The 17,503-nt window shown below is 42.0% G+C and overlaps 1 protein-coding gene across 2 annotated transcripts in view; it reads left to right on the forward strand.

The window, feature by feature from the left end:
- Positions 1 to 219: 219 nt before the first annotated feature.
- MGAT5 (alpha-1,6-mannosylglycoprotein 6-beta-N-acetylglucosaminyltransferase) overlaps positions 220 to 17,503 on the forward strand; it is a 118,498-nt gene continuing 101,214 nt past the window's right edge. Inside the window, exons 1-2 of one of the 2 annotated variants that reach the window (XM_060279337.1) lie at positions 220 to 553; positions 13,108 to 13,319. The gene's annotated coding sequence lies outside the window, so the exon portion shown is untranslated. The remainder of the gene's footprint in view (positions 554 to 13,107; positions 13,320 to 17,503) is intronic. The other variant, XM_035130388.2, reaches the window with a different exon arrangement.

Below are 17,503 nucleotides of genomic sequence, written 5' to 3' on the forward strand. Positions count from 1 at the left end.
AAACGCTCACACGGTGTCATGCGCCTCCGTGGAGGCCTGCCAAGAGCCTCGCTCTCTCACAAGTCCTGATTTGCTGCGGTCTTTCTCCCATGCCGGTGGATACGAGTGTGGCACTTTGGAGACGCTCCCTTTCTCTCGCGGCAGGCGGCTCTCCCCCCACCCTTGTTGTTTTCGTTGCGCGCGCTCGCCGCCAGGGTGGGCACTTTGCAGACGCTCCCTAGCTCTCTGGCGAGGCGAGGCTGCTATACACGCTCCCGGCCGGGCGGGAGGCTCGTAGACGCTCCCTGCTCGGCCCGGGCTCCTTGACCCTGCTGCAGGAGCCGGCGTACAAGGAGCCGCCGAGCACGGGCCGCTCCGCGCAGGATTCCGGCGCTGCAGTCGCGAGCCTGGCCCTGGGAGAAGCAGGGCGCCAAGCGCCGACGCCTCCGACGCCACTACTGCGTTGCTCCAGGTCCGGCCTCCCCGCCAGTCCGGCGGGGGGGCCAAGCCCCGGCCGCGCTTGGGAGAGTAGGATGGGCGAGGAGGGCGGCGGGGAGACTCGCCGGCGAAACTGGTAAGCGGCGGGGTTGCGGGGCTTCTCTCTCTCTCTCCTCCACTCTGCTCTGCCTCCCTGTAGCCCGAGAGCAGCACCGGCGTGCTCCGGTAAGATCGCTTGGAAAGGCGGCTTCTCCCAGCGCCTCGAGGGCCCGGCGGGGTGTGCAACGGCGGCGGCGGCGTTGCCGGGCGCCGGTGGCTGGCGGGGAAGGATTGGGGGGGGGGGGGAGCGGAGTGCAGTGGCTCCGTCTCCCCTCCCTCGTTACTCCGCCGTAGTTAAACGTGCTGCTTCTCTCTCCCCCCCCCAACCTCTCTCTGTGTGGTCAGGATGGAAGCAGTTCGCCTTTCCTTGCCCGCATTTACGCGGGGGGTGGGGGGTGGAGAGCGGTGGAAGAAAGAGCGTACTATTCCCCCTCGTGTGCTGGAGCAGAGGCAGGCAGAGGAGTAGGTCTGCTCCTTTGCTTGCCTGCCTGCCTGCCTGCGCCTATTGGGTGGAGAGCGCGGTTAAAATGCTGCTTCGCCCTCGCTTGCCTTCTGGCGGCAGACCAGCTTTGCCAGGGCGCTCCTCTCTCGACGGAGGAATGGATGAGTGACAAGGTGGCTTCTGCTTCCTGCTCTCCAGCGCGTCCCGCGTGGTGGCCGCGTCCTGCGCACAGTCACTTCCCTGCTCGGGTATCTCGCTATCCCTTCCTCCACCTTGTCAGTGTGGACGACGAGGGTGTGTTATCTCCAGTCCCTTTGCCCTCTGCTTTTGTCAGGCAGGTAAGACCAACAAGGAGAGGGGGCTCTTTCCTATCATTAGGACAGTAATTGCTTATCTCCCCCTCCAATGCCCATTCTTCTTGGCCACGAGATATGCGGAACAGGTTGCCACACCTGCGTCTACTTTCCAGGTTGATGGAGTGGAGAAATAGGAACCTGGGAAGCTGCCATTGGGGCAGGTCGGTCCACATCGACTGGCAGCGCCTCTCCATGCTTGGGGATGCCCAGGATTGAACCCAGTACAGCTCCTGTACGCAAAGCAGATTCTCCAGCCCTTTTCATCTGCCTCCTACTAAGGGGCCTTTTCCCTTGGTGTGCCGGTTTCGCTCCCCTGCCTTGTGCGTCCCCCTGAGCAGAGTCTGCCACCTTGCTATCTTTTCTTGAGGGAATATAGTAAACATTATTCCTGGGATATATCAAAGTGTTTCAGTGGGATGAGGGAGCCCCCTTGGCTCTCTTCCTGGCTTTTCCAGGCTCTGGTTTGTAATGTGCACCGCTGTTTGCTTCCAGCCTTTGTCTTTGTGGACAGCTATTATTGGTCTTCCATGAAAGAAAAGTCTTTTTTCTCCTGTTCTCTTCCCTCCCCCCACCTCCCAGTGCCAACGAGCTGGTGGTGATGTTCCCAGCCCAATTTCCGAGGGAGGGATGCAGCTTTTGCCAGTAAAGATACTCCGCCAAGTATCTTCATGGCCTGAGGGATGGCTACAATGCCTTTTTTTCTGTGTCACCCAGCAGAAGGAACACTTGTTGGCCTTCTTTTACCCACCCTGCCTTCCCTTTGGGCCGGTGGATTATGTGATGCTTCCCTGAGATTGTAGGCAGAGATGGGGTGTGTGTGTGCGCGTTGCAGGGGACTATATCATTCATCTGCTGCATTTATACTCAGCCTTAATGTCAAAGCATTTGCATTGCAGGTATGTGCAGGAACAAAGGGGCCTGGTGTGTGTGTCCCCTATGGTGTGCACTTCAAGCTTTTCATTGCTCTTCAGGAAGAGCATTTATTTGCGCTTCAGGAAGAGACTCAGGGTGCATTCAGAAATTCAGCAGCTCAACTAGAGTTTGTATTTCCCTAAACCTATTGTTTCCCAACACACAAACACACAAATATATGGCTAGGAAGTCCATAGGGTACCTGAGGTCACTGAAAGGCATCTACAGCTTTTGCCTGGTGGTTGTAATATCTCTCTTTGTGCAATTGGAAATGACATGTGTCTGTATGTATGGCTAGGGGGTGGCAATTGGCCACACCAGCAAACTTGGCATGTCAAGATTATATTGACATTTTTATACTGAATTTCTATACTGCCCTTCATCCAAGGATCATAGGGCAGTTTACAGTATGAAAACACAAAAAATATATAGCATAGTAACAAACAAAAACAATAAGCTTCCCACCCCACGGAGAGTTTAAAAGGCCATATGTTGTTGTTATTTATTAAATTTCTATGCCCTCTGTTGCTGGGTAGTAATGTGACAGTGGCACCATACCTAAAGCTACTTCAGAATGTAGCACACTTCATGCTAAATGTGACAAAGCCAGAATGTTAAATCTGGGCATTAAAATTCCCAAGTCCAGTGTAGCATGCTGTCACATTTTTTTGCTAATATAAATGATAATTTTATACAGAATGGAAAAGAGCAGGGAGATGGGTTCATTCCACAGTGGAATTCAAATATAGCACAGCATGAAATGACAGTAAACAATGCAGGGAGAGCAAGCATACTCGTGATAAAAGATAATGAGGTATACTTGTGTTTCCCTAGGCAAGGATGGCCAAAAGGTTTATTATGCTCTGTGAGAGGAACATTGCGCAGAGCACAATGAGTAGGAACACTGGTTTTTAGTGTTGAAGTAGAAAATAACTTTGTGGTATTGACTGACTTCTGTATTTAGCCTCAAGTTTGCTTAAACTTCTTCATTGCCAATCAGAGGTATATAAGCATCCCAAAATGTGAAGTTGGTAGAGTGCTCCAAAATGTTTGTGATTTTGAAAGGATGCTTCATTTTTTGCATGCTGTGATTATGGTTACCGTTAATTGGTGAGGACTCTTTGAATTGTGTGTTATAACTTAAACAGTAGCTTATGGGTCCAATTCTGTATTCCTTGTATCTGCAAATTTCTCACAAAGGTCTACAGGTGTTCTGAGTGCTCATGTAAGGCTGCATCAGGACCTATATGTTTTTAGTGGGTAGAGTGGTAGAGATTAAAAATTCATAGAATTGTAGAGTTGGAAGGGACTCCAAGAGTGATTTAGTCCAACCCCCTGCAATGCTTGAATCTCAACTAGATCATACATGACAGATTGCCATCTAACCTCTACCTAAAAACCACCAAGGAAGGAGAGTCCACAACCTCCCAATGAAGTCCGTTCCACTGTTGAGTAGCTCTTACTGTCAGAAAGTTATTTGTCTTGTTTAGTTGGAATCTCCTTTCTTGTAACTTGAACCCATTGGTTTGAGTCCTACCCTCCAGAGCAGGAGAAAACAAGCTTGTTCGATCTTCCATTTGACAGTCCTTAAGACATTTGAAGCTGGCTATCATATCTCTTCTTAGTCTCATTTTTACCAGGCTAAACATACCCAGTTCCCTCAACCATTCCTCCTAAGGCTTGGTTCCAGACCATTTATAATCTTGGTCAGCCTCATCTACACACATTCCAGCTTGTCAATTTCCTCCTTAAATTGTGATGCCCAGAACTGGACACAGTAACTCCCAAGGCGCAATAGAGTAAGAGTATTACTTCCCTTGATCGGGACACTAAATGCAGCTTAAAATAGCATTAGCTTTTTTTGCTGCTACTTCACACTGTTTAAGCATGTTAAGCTGGTGGTTTTCTGGGATCCTTAGATCCTTTTCACATGGCAATTCAGGTGTCTTGTATTTGTGCCGCTGGTTCATGTCGTAAGTGTAGAACCTTACATTTTTCCCTATTGAAATTCATAAAAAAATATTTAATGGCTTAAATCCTCTGTTAACATATTTCCTAAATCTTGCACACTGAGGCACAGAAATATAGTTTGTATAGTTAATAAAAGTGAAGCATAATTTATTCATCTGTTAGAAAATAGGGTTTAAATACCAGTAATAATAATAATGCTACAATACAAATTTATAGATGTTTTCTTCTTAAAACAAACCTTATTGGAAGTAGAAAAATTTCTTAATTAGTTGCCCATTCAGTGTATCTAGTGTATCAGACTTCCTGCACATTATAGATAAATGTCCTATTGTGCTGCACTGCTTGAGTTCAAAAGTGCTGTGGTCTGAACCCCTCAAATCTCCCCACAGTCTCTTGGACTTCCCCAAATGTCATGCTATCTTCAGAGTAGAGCTGGGGGTAAAATCAGATGTCTGGTTGCTGAAGGATGCAAAATAATAAATAAAAATGAGACTGTGCCCAAATCTGCACTCCTGTATCCTCTTACCTGGAATAAGCTTAGCTGAACTCAGTGAGTTGACATGCATAGGATTGAGACAGCTATAATCTTTCTTGCACATCTTGTCTCCTCAGAATCATTTCCCCCCATCCTAGATTCTGAAAGTCTGTTAGCTTGAATGCATGTAAATATCATAGCTCTCTGTGCTAATAAAACCAAAATTCTACATGTTAGATGAATTATTGCTGCTTGTACATGTTCATCTTCTGTTGTTTTCTTGAATGGAGGTGGGGGTGCCAAGGGACTGTGTTGGCAGATGTGATGGCATGAGAAATGTGATTTGTCTATACTGTGACCTAATAATTCCCACAGCTGTATTTATTTATTTTTGTCTTTTGAGGAAAGAGAGAAAAAAAATCTGATCCAACACCCTTTGGCGTTGATGGGGAAACTCCAGTTGATCATAATTAAATTTAGTTAAGAAAATGTTAACATGCTCTGTTTTGTTCCTTAGGTCTATATGTAGCAACAGTCTCATACTCTACTGTTCTACTGGGAGTTCTTCAGACTCCCCTGAACCAAATTCATGGGGGCAAAAGATAAGGAAAAACCCCATTTTGCAGGAAGAATTCCTTTCACAGGGCTTCTCCTGATAGGAACTCATTAATTGAATTTCCCCCTAAGTCTCCAAGAGAACTGTTATTTTGGAGAGTTGAAATCCCTGCATTTCAGGGAGTTGGACTAGGGTAACCCTTGGGGGCCCTTTCAACCCTAGGCACATTTTGCGACAGGGAATTTCATTAGTGCGAGCAGTTTCTGAGCACTAATTCTGAGATTAAAACTGCAGAGTGGAAGGAAAGGTGGACCTTTTCCTGCCTCTGCACTTCCAGCTACTCTCTGAAGACTGGAGGAGAGACCCTCTTAAGAATATTAAGGGGGTGGGCAGGTGAAGGACTAGACCACGTGAAAAATGAACATCATATTTTAGCTGTCATTCATTCATTTTCAGCTTTGTATTCTTATTATAAAAAAGTGTGTCTAGGCATTCCGTTGTTGCGCCCATAACCTAGGTTTAAGGAGTCATTTAGCTCCTAGCTTTCATATCAGTTTCTAACACTGCTTCCAACTCTACAGTTCTTTGAGTCTATGAACCTGCCTAGTGCTTACCCTACCTTGAAAGTCATTACTCAAGGTGGCTTGCAAAATATAATGCCAAGTGTAAAATAGAAATCCATAATTAGAACACAATTTCCAGACTTAAAAGCCTGTAAATTGCATCAATAAGAGCCAAAACTTAACTATCCATTAAATCAAGTAACAAATTAATTTTGTTATGGCATCCATCAAAGATTGCAACAAGAGTGTTTTAAGACAGTAGGTGTCCATACCAAAAAGAATTAAAATGTTGTGACAGAGGTGACTACATAAAATTTCTGTGTTGTGCCTGTGAGCTATCCATCTGATTATGCATTTGTACTACTGGAGTTAAGTCTCTGTTGCTCTGTTTTTATTGAATCGTGTTATTTTTTTGCCGTGTGTGTGTGTGTGTGTGTGTGTGTGTGTGTGTGTTGTAAGCCTCATTGAGTTTTCTTAGCAGCCTAATGGACAGATATAAGCTTGTAAAGAGAAGAACAAAGTAATCTTCCAAGCATTGGGAATTTTTGTCCTGTTAGTTTAAAATGTAATGAAAACATGAAGGTTAGACTTAATTACAAAATTTGGCACAGATCAGAACAGCATACTAGTAGGTGTTACCACAACTTTTTGCATGTTTGTGTGATCATTTTTGGTATGGTTCACAGTATATTGTCTTATATAAATTATGAAGAACTCATTTTTGTGGGGAATTTTTTAATTATTAGAAGGGAGGAGCCAACAAATGTGCCTAGTAACTGGAATGGGCCATCTTTCTTGGTTTCTGCTCCACAAAGGGTGTCTTTTGTATCTGCCTGATTAGATTTACAAGGTTGCAGAGGCAGTCACATATGCCATAAATCGCTGACATTGACACCACGACAACTTGGGCCCCATTTTTGAATGTAGCACATATGGCTAGCAACTTGCTAAAGTCAGTTGCCAGAGACTAGGTTCTGCACTTGAATAGAAAGCCTGTAGATACACTGCCATCTACAGTCAGATGGCTTCTCCCCACCTCGAGTTCTGATTGCTTTTCCAGCACCGCAATCTAGACTTTTTGTAATTATATTCCTTTGACTACAGAGTTTCTTGCTAGCCATTACAGAGTAGCTATGTTCTGCTACAGTTGTTACAATTTGGGCAAAGTTGCTCAGGGCATGTTCATCTAAGGCAGGCATAGGCAAACTCGGCCCTCCAGATGTTTTGGGACTACAACTCCCATCATCCCTAGCTAACAGGACCAGTAGTCAGGGGTGATGGGAATTGTAGTCCCAGAACATCTGGAGGGCCGAGTTTGGCCAGGCCTGAGCTAAGGAACTTAAGTGCTGGAGACACATTTCTCAACCAGAAAGTTGAGATTCTTAAGAAATCAATATGCTAGTCATCATCAAAACGCAGGCTCTCAGTTGTCAAGCTAATTTAGGCAACTAGCCTGGTACATTTCTACATCTATCTTAGCACTAATGTCATAGCTGCCAAGTTTTCCCTTTTCTCGTGAGGAAGCCTATTCAGTATAAGGGAAAATCCCTTAAAAAAAGGGATAACTTGGCAGCTATGCTAATGTATTTTCTGCATTTCAGTATTACTTTCCTGTTAAGATAATTAGAGAAAAGATAAAAAGACGAAAGAGCCAGAGTCAAAAATGTTGTTATAAGGATGACATTGACTTTATGAGACTGGCAGTATGGTACATGTTGACGAAAATTCAGTACCAAGAATTTTTTTTGGTACATTCTTAATTTCCCAAGAAAAGAGAAGAAAGCTGGTAGCATTCTATAAATGATGCTTCTAATAATCTATGGGTGCTATTCAACTAAATTAGTTGAATCCATTGATTTCAGTGACTCTGCTCCTCCAGTTAGAGAAATAAAATTTGTACACCCTTAATTTTAAACTAATAAAATGACTGGTCTTATTAATCTAAAGCAGGCATAGGCAAACTCGGCCCTCCAGATGTTTTGGGACTACAACTCCCATCATCCTTGGCCACTGGTCCTGTTAGCTAGGGATCATGGGAGTTGTAGTCCCAAAACATCTGAAGGGCCGAGTTTGCATATGCCTGATCTAAGGGCAATATTGAACTAAAAGCTGTTTAAATCCTTTGATAGCTACTAAAAGTGTGACTTAACATTGGATATCATCATAATTTGGGGGTTGGTTTTTTTGGTGACAAGTCGTTTTATTGAAAAGATTTCAATTATAGATAATTTAAACATCATTTAAGAACAGTTTTCCTAGCAGCTTAAAGCAGGAGCAAATGAAAACAAAAAGTAAGAGATTTGAAATGCCTCAAAATAAACTAAATCCAGATGAGAAAAGGTGTGACAACTTTGTGAAAGCTCAGTAGGGATGAGGCCCTCCTCCATCCCAAGGATGGATATCCAGAGCCTTCTAATTTGCAGGAATTGTAACAGGTAGCAGGAAAACATTCTTGTGGTCAAGGGAACATGCGATAGCTGCCTTATACCAAGCCAGAATACTCATCAGTATCCTGAATACTGACTGGAAGTAGCTCTCTACAGATTCGGGCTGCATAATTTCACAGCCTACCTGGAGATGCAAAGGATTAAGCCTGGCACCTAAACCTTTGCATCATTGTCTTAGGGTAATTTAAATGCCATTACGCCAACAATACCGCCTTGAATTATGTTTCGTTGCTTGTCTCTGGCATTTTTGTATTGTTTTATTTTGCTATGGCTGTATGCTAACGCAATAAAGATTTGAGCATAAAAAAAGCCTGGAACTCTTTGCATGCAAAGCATGTATATGAGCACACCTGTTAGCATAAATGTATTCTGAAAGTTTATTTCTCCTAGAGCAGAGTTCTTAAAACTGGAATTCCAGGATGTTGGTGGACTACAACCCCCACCATCCTCAACCATCTTAGCTAATAGTAAGTGATGATGAGAGTTGGAAGTCCAACAATATCTGAGGGCACAAGGTTGGGGAGAGCTGTGCTAGAGGACTTTATGTGAAATTACCGGTGAAGTTGGAAAATATGATCAAATGACCCTTATATATGGACCTGGCACAAGAGAAAAGTGACAGTTTCCTCAAGTATTCATCTTTGAGTACACTTTATTTACAGCTTCTGTTGGAAATACTGAATTGCAATCAATTTGTGACCTTGAATTGCAGCTTTTGTTCTTGTGGAGTAGATGCTTTGCTAATGATGAAGTGGTTTTTTGTCTGTCTCTCCAACTCCTCCTTACCCTGTACTACCTTCCATGCTGTCTTCCCAGAACACCTTAGTCCCCCCAGAACAGATTCTTGGTGTGTGTTATGCAGGGGGCTTCAGTAGGAAAGAATGTAGCCTGTCCTCCTTTTACATTACAGTACTCTGTGATCATCACCTGAGGCTTTTCTTTTTGTGTCTCTCCTCCATGAGAGGTCTGGAGTGTGGTAACACATGAATGGACCTTTTCTGCTGTGACTCCCCATTTGTGGCATGCTTTCCACAGGGAGGCACCATCTTTACATCTATTTAGGCACCAGGCAAAAACATTCTTTTCCCAGACCTTTGGCTAATTAAACAATCTATGGCCTTTTAAATTGGGGTGGATTTTTTTTGTTCGTTATTTTTGTGTTTTTATACTGTGAACTGCCCTTTGATTCTCAGATGAGGGACAGTATATAAAACTGATAAGTAAATAAAATAAATTCAAAGTATTCTACAAATATATCACTCTAAATCTGTCTTCCCATTCTGCCAAACCTCTTCAGAGAGGATACAGAGCCTGAGAAGCAGAAGGAGAAAGTACAGTAGCACCTATTGTCTTTGGTGAGTCTTCTGCAGCAACTTTGGGCCAGACAACTTTGGCTGCACACAAACATGCAATCATATACTGTACAGTACTCCCCTATCAATCCATACCTATCTCTTTTCCTCCCATCTACACCCCAATTATCCTTTTTATTTTCAAGACGTCAGCAAGCAGAAAGAGGAAAGTTTTCAGGGTGGGACAAAAGGTTGGTGCTTTGCTTTTCAATAGTACTTACTATACTGGCCAAAACCCTTATCTATTTAGTGTTCTAAAAATTGCTCGAATGATCTGGACATTCTTAATTTGCCATTCTGTTTCAACAGTAACTATTCATATGTTTCCAGAAGCGCGCATACAGAATATGATCAGGAATGATGTCCTTTGATTTACTGCGAACTGTCAACAGTCTTTTTCCACCCTGCAGTGAAATTGGGAAAGGGGTTGTTTGTACATCTCTTGCCTTGCTTGCATAGTGCTTTCACTGTATGCTGTGTCATGTAATGTTTGAGCAAGAAGATGTATGCTTGTGTAAATGAAGGATCACCTTCTGAAATGTGGCACTTTTTCCTGGATCTTGGGCAAGTCAATTGGCAAATCGGGCCTTTTGGGGCAACTCTGGGGTTTGTAAAAGAAAAAGCTCAACAATTTTTGGAGTCTTCCTAAAAACTATAAACTTTTGGGGTGTCCTGGTTTTTACTTTTTGAAATATGGCAACCCTAATGGCAGGCAAGATAGGGCATAGACCTGGAGCAGGTTATTTATGGTGAGGTTCCCTGGGAAGTTGGTTGTGTTTCATTTAGGATTTCACTGAGCAGAAGCAATTTGTAAGTAATAGTGTGTGCTGAGAATAGTACAGATCTATGCATCTACAAAATGAAGTTGTCAAAATTAAGCAGGTAATCAATATGCCAACTGAGATGCCTACAAACTGACTTTAAAAACAGAACCTGACTTCTTGTCTTCCCATTAGCTTTGCTGTGAAAAAGACATATTTAGCTATAGGTGAAACTCGGAAAATTAGAATATCGTCGAAAAGTGCATTTATTTCAGTAAAGCAACTTATTTTTTATTTTTATTTTTACAAATGCTTTCTTTTGGAAATTCCACAGTAATAAAACAAATAGTTACAATAATACAAAAATAAACATTGCAATTACATTTCATGAATTACATTCCATTTATATTTGACCCGCCTAATGACAAATAATTACAATTACAACAAATAAAGGCTTGACATATCTTGCTTTGCATGTCATGCATCTATCTCATATATTGGTTTCCCCTTTTAAGTTGCGTTACTGAAATGAATGCACTTTTCGACGATATTCTAATTTTCCGAGTTTCACCTATATATGCAAGCCCAGTGATGATTGATTAGCCTTGCTTCAATCCCTCCATATTTTAAGCAGAGTGTTTGCCTTTTTTCATTTACAAAGAACTGAGTGTATGCTTATTCAATTAAATGTAAACCTGTTCCTTTTGTGTACCTTTTTTATTTATTTAAAAAAAGCACAAAGAAGTTTGTTAAAAAAACTATGATACTGCTCCAGGGATATGATGAATGGGTCATGATGTCATGAACTGAGCCAATTGGCCTACTCAGGTTATATGCATTTATACAGAACATATGAATACTTGGTTGGTTGCAGTTGAAGTTTCCAATTAGAAGCAATTTGTGAACTGAGCAGATGATTCACTTTTCACATTTCATGTTGTTTCTGTCTTATGCAATTTCTGGTGTTGGGCTTTGGGGTATGGTTCATTATGGGTCACACAAGTAAAAGCCAAAGCAAGCTAGAATGGATACAGGAGCCAGTGACGTAAATAAGGGATTCCACTATAATAGATTGGAATTTATATTCAGGCGGATACATGGGTTACCCATGCAGCCTCCCACTCAGTTATGTACCTTCATACTATGTCCCACCTAATCAAATGCTGACACTTGAGGAAAATTTGCTTTGCAGATAAGTTGACAATACAAAAAGTCTGCTAAAGTGCTCATAGGGTGGATCTACACACTGGGGGGGGGGGCAACCCCGCTATAAATAAGTCAGAAACTGTTAAAACTAAAGAAAAAAAGCTATGTAAAAAATGCATAGAAATTTGTTTTGCTCTCTGGCACCATCTGGTGTTGCATGTTTATAATGCATTCAAAATGTTGTTTTTTGACTAATGTAGCTGAGTCTTGCTTAATTAGATGTTTGAGTGCTTGCTTAATTAGATAAAATTGCATAGTCATTTATTTCTGTTTTAATAATCTAATATTTGTTATCTGTTGAAGGCTGGTGGCCAGAAGTTGTGTCTTTTAGTTTAGTTGTGTTTGTTTCCAGTTGTTTCATGATACAGCTGCAATGAAAGTATGTCAAGTATGTGGTTTTTAAGGACTTATTGAATAGGTTTAAAGTTTATGTGAATGTGTTTAACACCACTGCATATGGACTCACATCTGCAATCATAGTTTTCTGTATTCAAGAAAAACAAAAGGAGAACTAACTGGGTGAGAGAGGGTTAATGAAGGATTGCTGTATGCCTCCTTAACTTTTATATGGAGGTTGCTCTTAATATTTTAGCCTTCTACATTATAGTCTGGTAGAAGATTTATTCTTCCCATATCATAATTGGGATGTGACTCTGGGGGGTCAATGTGTGTGTGAAATGTTACATGTTGTAATCCTTTGAATCATTTGACTTCTTCTTCTCCTTTTTTTTTTTTTTACTAAAATAGCTTCTAAGTTTGTATTCTGGACTCTTGTCATGCAGTGAATCTCAGTCATATATAAAGGTTTCAGTTCTGTTCTTATTGTCTATTGGTGATGGTAATTAGCCTCTTGTTAGGCTTCAGTGCATCAGTAGGCCTCATTTCTTGTCAAGACATACTGTATTGGAGAGGTATGTTACCTCTGTATTTTGCATTATGAAGACCAATAAAATGACCTTTAAAATAGCCCGAGAGACCGTTGTGGTGTAATAATCTAAAACAAAAAAACACCCTTCTTCCTATTAATAGGGATGCTCAGAGAACATTATAAATAGATGGAATTCTTAAAATATTCTGGTAAAGGGATATTTATAGAAACAGACAAAGCCTTACATAAATGGCTGCTTTTACAGATACAGAGCTGTTTATGAACAGATACAGATTGTATTTCTGAGTAGTTTTTGGCCAGTATCATTTTTGTTTTGATTACTGACTTGGCCAATGAGTTTTACATTTTGTATACTGTACATGAAAGAGGAAGATGGTGTACGCAGTCAATAACAACAGGAGCCTTTTTTATAAAAAGGTTGGGTTTTTGAAAGCTGTAAGTTTGAACACATAAGATGAATCTTATCAGCTTTTCACTTACTTCCAAAACGACAGCAAAATGCCAATAACTTAAAATTTAATTTTTTTAAAAAAAATGCTTTTTAAAGAAAAATCACAAGATAATTTCTTAGTTCCAGTATTATTAGTAGAAACACACATTATAATCCTCATCATATATTTATATATTTATATTTGTATTTATATTGTATATATATTTACAGTGGTACCTTGACATCCGAATGCCTCGACTTACGAAGGTTTCGACTTACAAAGTTGGCAAACCCGGAAGTCTTTTTGCCGTGCGTGTGTTCTGCGCCTGCGCAGAAGCAGCGTGCAGGGTCGGCGCACGCGCAGAAGCGCAAAATCGCGCATGCGCAACATGGACAACCAAAGGTTTCGACTTATGAAGAGCGTCGCGGAACAGATCGCCTTCGTAAGTCGAGATACCACTGTATATTTGTTATATTTAAAACATTTTTTTTTCAACTGCGAGTGAGGCATTCCTTGGAGGCTGGATCTGCTGCCCCTATGGATATTGCACCTGAGGCAGTCACCTCACCTTACTTCATGGGTGGACCAGCCCTGAAAGTAAAGGTAGAGAAAGAGGATGCTAATTTTCACTGGACTTTTTTGCGGTCCACATGGATAAATCAGCAGAATGGGCATGAGGACAGGTTGACATCTTCCCTCAATTTCTTTACAACACTGGGATTGTGAGCAACTAGCACTGTGTGATATTAGTGGTGCTATTAGAGGAAGTCCAATCACAGCCTTTGCTAACCTGGTGCCTTCCAGATCTTTCAACCACATCTCCCACAGTGCTGTCTGGGGCTGATAAGAGCTGTAATTCAGACTATCTGGAAGACGCAACATTGGCAAAGGCTGTCCTGTTGCTTTAGGAGTAACAATGGGCTTCTCACTGTGTTTGCTACGGGCAGTAGGCCATCAGTGAAAGGATATCAAAGTGTAACATTTTGGATTGTCACTTTGTTTTTGTTGCACCCGAGTTAAGTTGTGATGTGCTTTGATGATTTAGGTGCCATGTTAACTCCCCCCCCCCCGGACTTTTATTGGTGAGTTTTGCTATACCAACACCAATCCTAGTTTGTCGATTAGTAATTATTGCGGTTTTCTTGTGAATAACGTTTTGATCTGTAAACTGTTTTAGGAGCTTATGGTTGACAGCTGAAATAGAAATTATATATATTTCTTGTTCACTTTGACTTCTGTATATACTTAATCTTTTTTCTTGCATTTTGTACACTTCAAGCATTTTGCATGTATTATCTCAGTAATCCTTACAACAATTTTGCAAAGCAGATCTGTAAAGGTGGTAGAAAGTGCAGCTGGGGTTCTGTCAGTGATGGCTTTCCTAAAGCAAGGTTCCATAGATCTTGCCTGGCTTTGATAGCTAGCCAGCTTTTGCAAGCCCCAGGACTCTGCATTTATCCCTGACTGGAGGGAGTATTCTGTTACAGTGACAATTGTGATAAATTTACATAAGAAAACAGAGCATGAAACAGTTTAGGAGGATGACAGGGAATTGCGCAGCATGGTTGCCTTTTTGGATAATCTGAGAGAACCTCTAAGTGCACCATGACAAGACAGATACCGCCCCCCACCCCCAAACCACAGCCATCCTCTAAATTCTTAGGAGAAGGGTAGAAGGGTGCGGGCATAGCTTCTTGGTCAGAAGTTGCCAGATCCTGTCTATTAAACTTGTGGGCTCTTGCCTAAGACCACCTAATGTATGCAGTAAGTTTGGACCAGTGGATTTACAGCTGCTTAATAATAATAATAATAATAAATAGCTACAGCTACTGGTGTAGGCACATCTTTTTATTATTGTTTATTTCAGTGTACAAATAACTAAAAGTTGATGAACTTTATGTTAACACATCTTTGGGGATTATAACACATCTTTTCTTCTCCCAGATATTTGCATTTTAGCTGAGAGTGATACATTCTTAGTTCTTCTGCAACAGTATGGGTCCAGTGAATATGTTGGTCACCCCTACTGATCATTCCATACTGTTGTTGAATCACTACAATTTCCATCTCAGTCATAAATTATTTAATGAGTTTCGGTAGGTTACCTTAATGTTTCCAACTTCCTGATTCCAACTCTTCCTGCTGTTTGAGGCTAGTGACTAATTTTCTGTCTGCTCCAGGAAAATGAAGCCTTTGAAATTTCAGCAGTCAGGGGAAGTCACTCTTAAGAGAGCTTCAATTATCTAGAATGGGAAGCTGAATGTTGTTCTTGATCTAGATAACACATCTTGTGAAATATATTGTATTTGTCTGTGTAACTCTCTAAAAGGCATGGATTTCTTTTTGGTTGCTGCAGAAAAGGCTTGACATGAGTAAGTGAATAATCTTCCGAAATCTTCATTGGCTAATCATAGCAAAGAGTGAGCAATCATTTCACTCCTATACTTATATCCTATATTATCCCTGAACAGTGTGTGCACAGGGGCGTAGGAAGGGGGGTGCAGCCCGCCCCAGGTGTCACCCTGAGGGGGGGTGACAAAATGGCGGCTGGCACTCAGGTGCCCGCAGGCTCTGTGCTGTCTGCCAGCTGCCTCCCCACCAGCTGTAGGGCGGCTGACGCCCCACGCCGTGCTCACCGTCCATATGGGCGATGCGCACCCTGCCCCTGTGGGCGTTTTGCCCTGCCCCTTGGTGCACCGCACCAGGTGCCTGAGAGCCTTCCTCTGCCACTGTGTGCATGCAATAATTTTGAAGCTGCAAAGTTTGGCATCCAGGGCTGAGTTTTGTGAAGTGGGAGAGCATTTACTTCAGCTACCTTTATTCTTGTAACTCCCTGAACTACGCACAAACACCGAGACTTTATTTTGAACCATTGCATCTTGCTTTTCCTCCCAAAGTAGATCAGAGCATAGTGTACAATAAGACACTTAAAAATAATAAAACACTAAGCAGTCTAAAATAATAACAGCAGAGCAGTCTAAATATCTAGAAGGGCTCAAAAGCCTGATATGTTTCAACTGCCTTCTAAACATAAGCAGCAAAGGAGCCATATGACATTCCTTAAAACTGCTCTAAGTGACCAATGTTATTGTATAATACTGATAAGGAATGTTTTTAAATGTTTGAAGCATACCATTATGCCCAGTAGAAAGGATGGGTACCGCTGGATACTAGTGGACTGTTGTGTTTCATTGTCTTGGATGAAACAACTTGTATCCAATTGATTTATATCACCCGCCTGCCTATAACATGACTAGTCCTACTCATTCTGGATTTCAAGGGTGTTTGAAATAATTGCTTCCCTGGATCAGGTTAACATGCCCTGTGGGCTCTGAGAATTCTTACTGAAGGGAGTTCAGAGTCCACTGATGTATCTTATTGCTAACAACCTACCATTTGTAAGCTTGTCTTAAGCCACAGAGCTCACTCCTTTGCATGGCTAATGGACAGTAAAGCCAGCAATTGCTGGAATTGAACTGAAATTGAACTGCCACTGACATAGGTGAGAAAGAACTCCCTGCTCTCCTGGCTTGGACCTTGTCTGATCCATTCCCAAATTTGTTTTTTGGAGGGAGGGGGAAAATGGATGCTTACAAGGAATGTTGGCTCTCCAAGACCACCAGATACTGCATAGTCAATCACCATAAGATGCTCCTTAGAGCAGGCATAGGCAAACTCGGCCCTCCTGATGTTTTGGGACTACAATTCCCATCATCCCTGGCCACTGGTCCTGTTAGCTACGGATCATGGGAGTTGTACTCCCAAAACATCTTGAAGGCTGAGTTTCCCTATGCCTGCCTTTGAGGGTAAAAAAATCTACATGCATAAGCCCATCACTGCTGAGATTGTAAAAGTTACTGGAACATGTTTGAAGCAGCTATTTTTAACTATGGTATGTAAACTTGCTGTGAGTACTTTCTTTTGAAGCTTAGTGTACATTTATTGCTTAATTTCTCAAATTCCCGGTGGGTCAGTGGTTTTTATTGGCGGCCGCCAGGCACGTGACAATGCAAATCACCCTTCTCGTCGCCGCACGTCGCGGCACACCAGCCAGCGTCTCGCGGCACACTAGTGTGCCGCGGAACAGCGGTTGAGAAACGCTGCTCTAACACATGAAGGAGTATCTCAGCAAATGAATGCACCGGTGTTCTGTCTTGCCCAAAATAAAATTACATTATTTTCCCCACTGCCATCATCTCCATGGAGATGTCCAAACTCTCAGTGTTTCATTTAAAGTTGCATTTTGCTGAAGGATTTGATACACATCTGTGCTTGTGTCAGCTAGGACTTGGATGGAGATGAACACCTTGTTAGCTTATCAGACTAGTCCTTTACATAGCTACTTTGCAGCCACTTTCATTCTTGACTGACCTAATTACACTAATAAAAAAATTCCTTCAGTAGCACCTTAAAGACCAACCAAGTTTTTATTTTGGAATGAGCTTTCGTGTGTATGCCCACTTCTTCAGAAGTGTATCTGAAGAAGTGGTATCTGAAGAAGTGTGCATACACACGAAAGCTCATACCAAAATAAAAACTTAGTTGGTCTTTAAGGTGCTACTGAAGGAATTTTTTTATTTCGCTTCAGCTCAGACCAACACGGCTACCTACCTGTAACTAATTACA

The sequence above is a fragment of the Zootoca vivipara genome, chromosome 1, assembly GCF_963506605.1.
Source record: "Zootoca vivipara chromosome 1, rZooViv1.1, whole genome shotgun sequence".
Lineage (NCBI taxonomy): Eukaryota > Metazoa > Chordata > Lepidosauria > Squamata > Lacertidae > Zootoca > Zootoca vivipara.